Source organism: Ctenocephalides felis, unplaced genomic scaffold, assembly GCF_003426905.1.
Source record: "Ctenocephalides felis isolate EL2017-DRISC unplaced genomic scaffold, ASM342690v1 CF-g0.4_SCAFFOLD_01886, whole genome shotgun sequence".
NCBI classification, from domain to species: domain Eukaryota; kingdom Metazoa; phylum Arthropoda; class Insecta; order Siphonaptera; family Pulicidae; genus Ctenocephalides; species Ctenocephalides felis.
Genome location: NW_020538040.1, coordinates 171,718,292 through 171,729,648, shown reverse-complemented (window position 1 = coordinate 171,729,648; position 11,357 = coordinate 171,718,292).

Below are 11,357 nucleotides of genomic sequence, written 5' to 3'. Positions count from 1 at the left end.
TTTTAAACGCGTTTTTCTCGAAACAGCATTTTCCGAATTTGCTGCAGTGTTACTCAAAAACAAATAATCCGATCACTATCAATTTTTTTACATGTTCTTTATATAGTTCTCCGTAAAATGAACTATCGATTTTTTGATCGAATCAAAAATCGAATTTTGGCAGTCGCGAAAAACGACCAAAACTTTGGGGTAAAATTCGACTTTTTTTTTAAAACGCCGCCATTTTGTCAATTTTTGATTTATTTTTTTTATCGTAGTTCATTTTACAGACAATATTATCTAGTAGGAGAGAATTTTTTTTTTTTTTATTTCATCCACGTAGAAGCCGGAATCACTGCAAGCAGTTAAGGGCCTTTTTTTTGTCGCGCCGTTGGAGATCGACGATAACTTAAAAAATATTTAATTTTTTTCTTCAAAAATTTTACTATGTATTCTTAAAACATGTATAAATATATTTCTAAAATTTTGAAATGATTGATTAAGTAGTTTTTTTAATATATAAATTCCCAAAAATCACCTTTTTTTAGGCGATTACACTAGTTGTGCCCCCCGAATGCCCTAAATAAAATACAGTAGAACCTCGATTATCCGGACCTCGGTTATACAGATTCGCGATTATCTGGACATTTTCGCGTCGGAACTTGCATATTTGATGTGCATATATACATTAATACACTCTCTGTTTTGACGTGCATATATACATTTTTAAAGGGTGGTAAAGATAAAAGATAAAATAAATATTGTAGAATCATTAAAAAAGGCGAAACCGGCCGTAAGTTAGCTGATAGGTATGGTGTAGTGTAGATACATCCACTATAAGCGATATTAAAAAGAATGCCGATCCAATTTTGTCGTACACTTGCAAGTTAGATAGTGAAGATGGGAGTGAAAATCGGAAAATGGTGAAGAGACCGAAAAATAAACTCTTAGAAAAAGCTCAGTGGGTAGTTATCCTTCTCACGCCATTTTCCATAATTGTCAAAATTTTAGCCTAATGTACATTGTATAGATTGCTATGATAAAAAACAAAAAAAAAAAAAAAAAAAAAGAAAAAGCTCTATATTGTTGGTTTTTACAAAAACGATCAACAAATTATTTGTAAATTATTTGTAAGCAACTTTTCTTCTTCATTGCCACCTGAATATTTTTTATATGATTAATATAATATGTATAATGTAATTTACGAAAATATGTAAGTGTTAATTTTCTAATAAACATCGATTTTTATTGATATCTATGTATGCATTTGTTATTTTTGATAAACAAAACATTATTCATCATAATTTGGATTATCCGGATTTTCGATTATCCGGATGCCTATCGACAACAATTAGTCCGGATAATCGAGGTTCTACTGTAGTATAAATAAATAAGCAAGCAAAATCATTCAAAGCGCGTGGCTGGAATAGGATCAGAAAAATGTTTGCGGCTCTAGATGATTTTGGCTAAAATAAATAAATAAAAACCGATGTATTTATTTAGACAGATCAACCGGTAATACTCACGCAAGTCACACTTTCTGCTCGTTCGACTTCCCATTCAGTCAGCGTTTTTGCACAAAACAAATCTCAGCGCGGTCACAATTGGCCCGCTGCTCACGATCGGTCGATATCTATGACGTGCATTACGACGCGCGGTTTGCGTCAACGGACGGACAGACGGACGGACAGATTGACGAATGGACAATAGTGTACTGTTAATTAACAGAATTATTCCTTAATTATCCACTGGCGAAAATAAGCTCAGGTTCGACCTATCTCAACAATGTTACACTGGGCAGCATTTTGCTGCGCTTGCGATATAGGCTATTCACAATATCGCATCAAAGTAATTACCTGGCAGATAATTATATGACACTTGATATCCATGAATTCTACGATTACTTCAATTTTATCACTTATTCTGCACTAGAACAAACATAGCATGTATGCATATTAAAAAATATACATACGAGGTGTGTTCAAAAAGTACCCGGAATTACTAATAATTAAATTTCGCGGGTCTGGAGTGTCTGATTGTCAAAAATTTTTTTTTATTGTGTTGGTATACATGCCCCTAAAGTATGATGAAATTTTCAGCTATATTCACTGTTTACTTTGTCTGTGGTAGTCGCTAAGGTTCGACGTGTTTTTCTGAGCTCGGCGATTTTTACAATGGAAGAATTGAAAAGTCAAAGAATTTGTATTAAATTTTGCGTAAAAAATGAAATAAAGTGTTGCAAAGTGCAAAAATTCACCAGATATGGCTCCGTGTGACTTTTTCCTATTCCCAAAGTTGAAGAGACCCATGAAAGGACGGCGGTTTTCCTCGATTGAAGAAAATCGCTGAGAGTGCTCAAGGACATATCAAAAAGTGAATATCAAGGGTGCTTCGAAAATTGGAAAAAACGCTGGCATAAGTGTATTATATCTGGGGGGGACTACTTTGAAGGGGACCACATTAATGTAGACGAATAAATAAATATTTTTTTGAAAAAACGAAAATTCCGGGTACTTTTTGAACAGACCTCGTATACAAATTATGAATATATATATATATATATATATATATATATATATATATATATATACACCTAAGTCTGTTTTTACACGGTCTTTTTGTACACGGTTTTGATATAACACTGTTTGAAAATTGAATATTTTTAATTTTTTTACACGATTTTATTCCATTTAGCACGATTTTAAATGTTATGTACTTAATTTTTTTTTGTCAAATTTAATTTTTGCGAAGTACGTTGATATCACAAAAAAGTATTTATAAAAGAAAAAAGTCTGAAACCATCGATAGTATCGATAGTTAGCTTAAAGATTTAAGTGAATTCCCCTTTAGCGCGTACAAACAATTATTATTATTATTATTATTATTATTATTATTATTATTATTATTATTATATTATATTACTTTTAACATTAGAGTGCATATCTTTTTTATCATTAATTACTATGCTTGTGAAAATAAGCATTATATATTTGATTTAATAAAATAAACATGAATTCTTGTTCTTAAAAATTCTTGTTTTTCACTAATTTTAATAGGTTTTAGAGATTAGGAACAAATCACCCATTTTTGTATAAGATCAATGTCTTTTTTTACACGGTTTTCTTTTTTACACGGCTTCTTCTGGAACCAATCTACCGTGTGAAAACAGACTTAGGTGTATATATATATATATACAGGGCCGGTCCTACCTTGAATGCAATGCATGCAAAAAATGCGGGCGCACGCCTTAGGGGGCGCCAAAACGAGGTTCGGAAATGAAATTTATAATATATTATTTATATATTTTTTTGAATATAAAATCTAAAATACTTAATAGATTATAACCTACGAAAGTTTAAATTAATTATTGGGCGTTATTGGTGAAAAAAGGCGAACTCATTTACTGCAATAATACGTATACAAATATAATTTGTTTGTTTCAGTATAGTTAAGGAAATATGTAATTTTTTTTTGCATCTTTTACTAATCTTTGGACAATAATTTAAAAATAAGTTAATAGTTTAACTTTAAAACAACAATCTGATACTCTCAATCTGATGGGAAAGTAAAGCTGGATATAATTCGGCCCTTACGATACCAATAAGGAGAAGTTTACGATGCAATTTTGGATATTGTGAATAGTGAAAAAATAAATTAAAATAAAATTTAATTTAAAACTTGAAATACGAGTGTTATATTTAAAAATCAAAGACTAGTTTTTTTTTTTGCTCTTTTGGCGTGATTTGCTCTATAGAATAAATCGCGTAATAAATAAGTTAAACGTTTCAAAGCCTAAATATTAATATTACCCATACGTTAAAAAATATTTGATTATGATCAACCCGCGAATCGTCTCGATTTTCTAAATAAATTTAAAATCAATGTATTCTATGCGCTTTTAGATTATATCTAATTTTTTGTGTACTAAATCCAGAATGATTAAAAATTAATTAAAAAACTTAACGTAAATGTTTATATAATTTTTAAATAAAACTGGTAAAACAGTTAAAATTATTGGGGGGGGGGCGCTAGAACAAATCTTGCATGCGGGCGCTGAGGACCCCAGGACCGGCCCTGTATATATATATATATATATATATATATATATGAATAAATTGTAATCTATGTATGTTTTATGATAACCAATTCCGGTATAGATCAACTTATTTCGTTCAACTCAACTGATCTGCCAGCCTTAGCGTCTACTTAGTAGAATATGCAATAAATCCTTCGATAGGCATATGCAATACTCAAATTATATTATTTTTCAATAATCCAAATAATTAAAATTATTCAGTACAATGTGCCAATATAATTTCATTTGATGGTTAAATTTAAGAGATATTGTAATTTTGGCACGAAATGCTTGGACTATAAGAAATTGATTTCCCAGTATATATAGGACCAGTATAATGTCAGTTTTTCAAAGAAAATAAAAGTAGTATAAATAAATTATATCGAGAAATCCTTCGATAGGTACATGTAATTCCCAAATTGTATTATTTTTCAATAATCCAAATAATTAAAATTATTCAGTACAATGAGCCAATATAATTTCATTTGATGGTTAAATTTAAGAGATATTGTAATTTTGGCACGAAATGCTTGGACTATAAGAAATTGATTTGCCAGCATATATAGGACCAGTATAATGCCAGTTTTTTCAAAGAAAATAAAAGCAGTATAAATAAATTATATCGAGAAATCCTTCGATAGGTACATGTAATTCCCAAATTATATTATTTTTCAATAATCCAAATAATTAAAATTATTCAGTACAATGAGCCAATATAATTTCATTTGATGGTTAAATTTAAGAGATATTGTAATTTTGGCACGAAATGCGTGGACTATAAGAAATTCATTTCCCAGTATATATAGGACCATTACAAAAGTAGTAAACATAAATTATGTACAGAAACCCCTTGCCATATATAATTGACGTAACTAATATAACAAATATTAACACTTTACACACTTTCCCATGAAGCTCACAAAGATTCTGAAAGCACTGTTGAATGGTTTAAGATTTGTAAGTGTTTTTGTTGGCACAATTGATATTCAAATCCTCCTAAATAATTTTCATTCAGTATTTCCAAATATCTCCAGTAAGCAAATCACTTTGTGTGTTCACCATAATGCACAAAATATCACTTAAATTAACAACAGCCAATGCTGTAACAATAATTGCACTAATAATTAGTGTAGTTGTGTAACCCACGATAAAAAAAATCACCGATGAGAAAATAATGTGAGAAAAATATTTGGACGAAACAGCTCATGAGATGACCATAAGACGGATAGTATTTGAATGAACCCTATAGCAGCATTTGATGAATGATAATAATCCCATGCATTTGCTTATGTCGCTGCTGGCGCACGACACACGCGACGATACGCAACTAGTTGCGATGCATTCTGACCGCCAATTGCAACCGCCTCGATAGAAAATTAATTTCAATCATTAGCAACATTGATATATTTGACAATGACACAGGAAAAGCGGAAAATTCGACAGATGAAGATGAAAACCGTACACAATGGTCTAGCGGTCTAGTGCAATAGCCACACTGGTTGGTGCCGTTACATAATTCATGAATTTGATGGGACTTTTGCCAACATCTTTAAACATCTAATACAACTATTTATAGTTTGAACTACATATAAATAGAAAACATAGGTATATACGAGTATATATATATATATATATATATATATATATATATATAGGGTAGAACGGGGCACAAAGACCCAATTTGACTTTTACTGTCTAAACTAAATGAAATACATGACTGTATATATGATAAATACATGTCTTAATCAAACAACTATCGAACGATGTTCAGTAGAATTTCCACTTAACTCCTAATTATAACTAGCTGTAAGTGGAATTCTGTCTTAAGACAATTAAGGCATCGTGCCTTAAACAAATTGCTGGAACTTCCCGTACCGCAATTCAAAATTCGAGTAATTAAAAATAATCAATAATAATAATCAATAAAAGTTGATCAATGATTTGAAACTTTTAATAAAATTTCGAACCATATCAAATCATTCTATCTTAAATCATTTATTTTGAAATATTTTGGAAATTCTGAAGTTTTTTTCAAAGCAATCGTACTGCTTTAACTGCATAAAGACGAAATACCGAAGCGCGTAAGCGCCGCGTCGCCGTCTAACCCGTAATCATTGGTACGGAACCCATAGGAATGTGAACAAAATTTATACTTATTGTTAAAATCTCTATAAAAAATCTGATAATTTGATGTGCAAATGTCTAATGTTCATTTTTGACCACCAAATGGCATTTTTTTTTACTTTTTTTGTTAGATCCGCCAAAACCGCTGGAAATTTGATCAGTTCTTCGTCTTGTCAATACAAGTAAAATGTGAATGAATTATTCAAATCGGACGCTCCGTTCTCTTAAAAACTGAGTTACCGTTTTTGGCACTGTTTGCCCCATATATTCGGAACGGCTGGACCTGCATTCACCAAAAACTAATCAGCACGTCTCCTGCTCAATACGAATCGAATGTTTTTTGAATTATTCAAATCGCTTCATCCGTGTTCCCGAAATCGTCGACGAAAATTTGTATCCGCACACACACACACACATACATCCATTTTCTCTAAGGTATGCCAAAATGTTCAGAAACCTCTGAAACGTAAAGATATATAAAAATTTTCATTATCATTTTTTTGCGATTACTATAACTTGCCCTACGGGAAGTTAAAAATATAAATTTGCCATATATCTCTTTTTGCCCATGGGCAGGATAAGAAGAGACAAACAGCTCCAACTGATAATTTTAAAAAGATTTTACGAAATAATAGCTACATTGTTTAACCAAAGTGAAATACAAATTTTAGTAAAGTGACGATATTTTTTTGCATGAAATCCGGGACGGTTTGTAATGTGTTTGAGAGCATGTTGGGAGGGGTTGGTGAGCTAAAAATTTATATGCACATTTTTTCGGTTCAAATTTTGTAGTTGAATAATATTTAAAAAATTATGGCAATCAAAACATTTTTAAAAATCCGGAACAAAACACCTAAAATTGGGACAAATATTGCTTTTAGAAAAAGCCGGAACGCAAGGCGGAAAATCGGGACTGTCCCGGCCAATGCGGACGTACAAAGATTTCATTGTACATAACCTAGATCTGGGATTTCGAAAGTAATATTCATCAATAGAGGTAGAACAACAACTATTAATTCAAGTTTTTGCAAGGTAGCTTTTTTAAATTAATTTATTTTTTTACTCACTATTTCTTATTGTTTACACATTTGCCAATGTAAGTCCTTTTTACCTCATAAGCTCTTATAAAGGTTATATAAAAATTGTGGAATCTTACATAAAAATAACAATACATCTTGCACAACCATTTAATAGCTTATGCCTAAAAATTGTATACTGGTACCGGAAACTGAATTCAAAAGCTCAAAAACTACCAAGGGGGCTCAAAAACTACCATTAATCACGTGAGATTTTTAGGGGAGGGGGTGTTTGACAAAAAATCACGAAATATCACGTGGGGCAGGTAGGGGTATAGTAAGACATCACGTTTTAACTAATTTTTTAAAAAAAGTTCAAACATTTCCAAAAAAAAAATTAAAATTGTACAGTTTTTTCACGTAACTAAAAATACACGTGATGTTTGGTGGGGGAGGGGGGGTAATTTTGTATATCACCAAGGGGGAGAGGAGGTCCAAAAATCCTTAAAAACTCGCTTACGTGATTAATGGACGCCTCCCAAGAAAAAAAAACTTTTGGTATGGGTATTGATACAATTATGTTCATCTCCTGATAATCGGAATTAAAGTGGCTGGTTACACGTCTTTCGCCTTTAGTGTCATTAAAAATTATATACTTTATATTTTTTTAAATAATAATGATAGGCCTTTAAACTCTGCTGTACCCTATTTATCTTTAGATTATATTATCATTGTATTTTAAAAGTTGAACAATGGTACTTCTACAAGTCCACTTGTGAAGTAATGTGTATGTATATACAAATGTATTCATTTGTGGCAACGATGTGCCTTGAATACTTAAAAAGTTTTGATATTCTACATCTCTTTTAAAATGGCAGTGGAATATTCGGTACTCGGTTGCCCGAGTATCTGAAAGAAATTAATAGATTGAGTACAAACTTTATAGAGTTCAATAGCAAGATGCTACGAATATACTTCGCTTGCAATTATTAGCTACGGGCGCAGAGAAAAGACATTCATAGACTTCGAGTTATAACCTTATGTAAACTGAAGGAGAGAAATTATCTAGAATTCTAAACTCTATATACTAGAGTATGAGAAAACCTCTGTTATTCGAGTTGAAGAGTTTTTTTTAAAAAAGGTGCAATAAGTTCAATAGTGTTGCAAAATATTCGGTAGTTCAGGCGTTTTCTTCGCGTTATATCCGGCAGCATGTTATCGGGCAGTTAGTTAATCGATGCGTTCCTATTAGGGTTTGTCGGTTTTCAAAAACCGTTTTTTTGTGAAAAAAGTCGGTTTTCACTTTATAAATGGAAAATGAAAAATATAGCCAAATATAAAAAATAGATGAAAGCGTTTTGATTCTTGAAATCATATTCGTTCAATAACATTTGATATCTTATCAGTCTGCAATGGTTCCCAGAAAGGTTTTGTATATAATAATTTAGATTTTTATACCAGTGTATATATATTAATTTAAATCAGTGTGGCTTCTTCTTGAAGAAGTAACTTCCTCTACTCAAACTTAAAAAAAAAGAGTTTTAAACTCTAGAAGCCACAAATTAAAGAACAAAAAACTTAAAATTATTATATCAGGCTTTAAAAACAATTAAGCATAATTTGGTCGCAAGTATGAGAGTATTTTCAATTTCAGAAAATTTTGTGAGTAAACAAAAGACACGTTTAAGTAGCAATTCGATAGACGTTCTCAATTTTTTTAAATCATATTTTATTAAACAAAAAACAATTAGAATGTTTAAAATTAATTAATTAAAATTGCTCGGAACAGAAATAAAAGTTTAGCTTAATTGTTTTTAAAACTAAAATTGATATTAACAAGTATGTATCAACATGTATCCAATATTTTTTTATTTTTTTTTTTATTTAATGAACTATTTTTATTTAAAAATGTATTATTTTTATTTATTCGAAAACTTTTCTTTCACTATCATAAAATATTTTTATTCTTATATGTGAAAATGATGCATGAATAACGAATAATTATTTTCAAAGTTATTTAATCAAGATAAACTATTATTCTTTAGTTCTACTAATTAAAATTAAAATAATTTTGTTTACTATCTGTAAAATTAAACAATAAATATATCCGGTCAAATACTGCTCTAAATTACACTAAATGTGCGGATAAATTACAGAATATTCGAGCAAAAATTTATTTTCTATATAAAATTCGAAAACCGGTTAAAACCGGTTTTTTAGTAAAATTAAAATTCGAAAACCGGTTTTCTGAAATGTCGGTTTTTATATAAACCCTAGTTCCTATCAAACGCGGTTCTTTAGAAAGCAGTATGGTAGAGACTCTATCAAAACTGATAAGCAAAATGTAAGAGAATCTTTATTGAAAGTGCAAATATATGTTTATAAAATTGTAGGAAGTAACATGTACAATAACTTATGAATACAAGATAAACAGATTTTTATATTCCGTTAAAAATATGGTTGTATAAATCATTTGAGTTTCTAAAAATAAATAACGATGCATCTTTTCGTTACATACTTGAGTACAGTATTAAACTCAAGATCAAATCCCTTATTAATAATATTACTTTGAAATCCTATAAATTACTTTTAGAAATAATCTTTAACAATGACGCGTTAAATTACTTCTTTATCCTAATAGTTTATTCCTGCCAAATATTTTTGGCAAAAGATTAAGGTTTAAAAATTGATCTTTGATTTAATCATTTAAATCAGAAATCAATGTTTGAATAGCATCAACATCCACAACTTTATTATTCCTTAAATGCGCTCTATATCATCACCATGTGTTTAGATAATGTAATGTAAACAAAATTTTCACTTATTATTAAAGTCTCTATAAAATATCTCATAATTTGATGTGTATTTGTCTAATGATCTTTTTTGACCGCCAAACGACTTTTTTTAAATTTCCCGTAGGGTAAGTTATATTAATCAGAAAAAATCAAAAATAAAAATCTTTGCATATCTTTACGTTTTAAGGTCTTCTGAACATTTTGGCATACCTTAGAAAAAGTGGTGCGTGTGCGTGTGTGTGTGCGGATACAAATTTTCGTCGACAATTTCAGGAACACGGGTCAAACGATTTGTAAAAAACATTCTATTAGTATTGATAAGGAGACGTGCTAATTAGTTTTTAGCAAAGGCAAGTCAGGTCTTTTCGAAAATACGGAGCAAAAAATGCCAAAAAAAATTGATTTTTTGGCAAAACAGATGAAAATTTTGGAAAGGCAGGTCTGGCGGTTTCGGAGATCCAATAAAAAAAGTGAAAAAAATGCCATTTGGCGGACAAAAATGATCATTAGACATATGCACATGAAATTATCACATATCGTATAGATATTTTAATAATAAGAATAAATATTGTTTACTTTCTATGGGTTCCGTACCAATGTTTATCAGTTACACTGCAACGCAGAGCCTACGCGTTTCGATATTTCGTTTCTACGCGAGCTAACGAAATTAAAATATTTAAGTATAAAAAATCAAATTTTTCAAAAATGTCAATTTTTTCCAAAAATTTTAAAAATCTCAAAAAATTTTTTTTTTCAGAGTTCTAAAAGAAAATTTAATCTTATTTAAAAAATGTAATTTTTAATACGGGAAGTTCCAGCAATTTGCCTTAAGGCACAATGCCATGCACCACTAGTTTACTATTTTATTGAATCTCCGAAACCGCTGCACCTGTCTTCCCAAAAATTAATCAGTTGTTCATTAGGTCAATATAAATAAAATATTTTTTGAATCTATTGAAATCGGCGCTCCGTTGAAAAACTGAATTACCATTTTTGGCACTTTTTGCCCCGTATCTCCGAAACGTCTGGATCTGCCTTTGCCAAAAACTAATCAGCACGTCTCCTTATCAATAAAAATTGAATGTTCTTCAAATAATTCAAATCGGTTGATCCGTGTTCTTGAAATCGTCGAAAACATTGTATCCGCACATACATACACACACAACACATACATCCATTTTTTCTAATGTATGCCAAAATGTTCAGAAACCTCTGAAACGTAAAGATATATAAAAATTTTCATTTTCGATTTTTCGATTACTATAACTTACCCTACAGGAAGTTGATACAAACGGTAACTAGTGGGGTGGGTGGCATCGTGCCTTAAGACAAATTGCTGGAACTTCCGTACCGTAACGAAATGTTCGA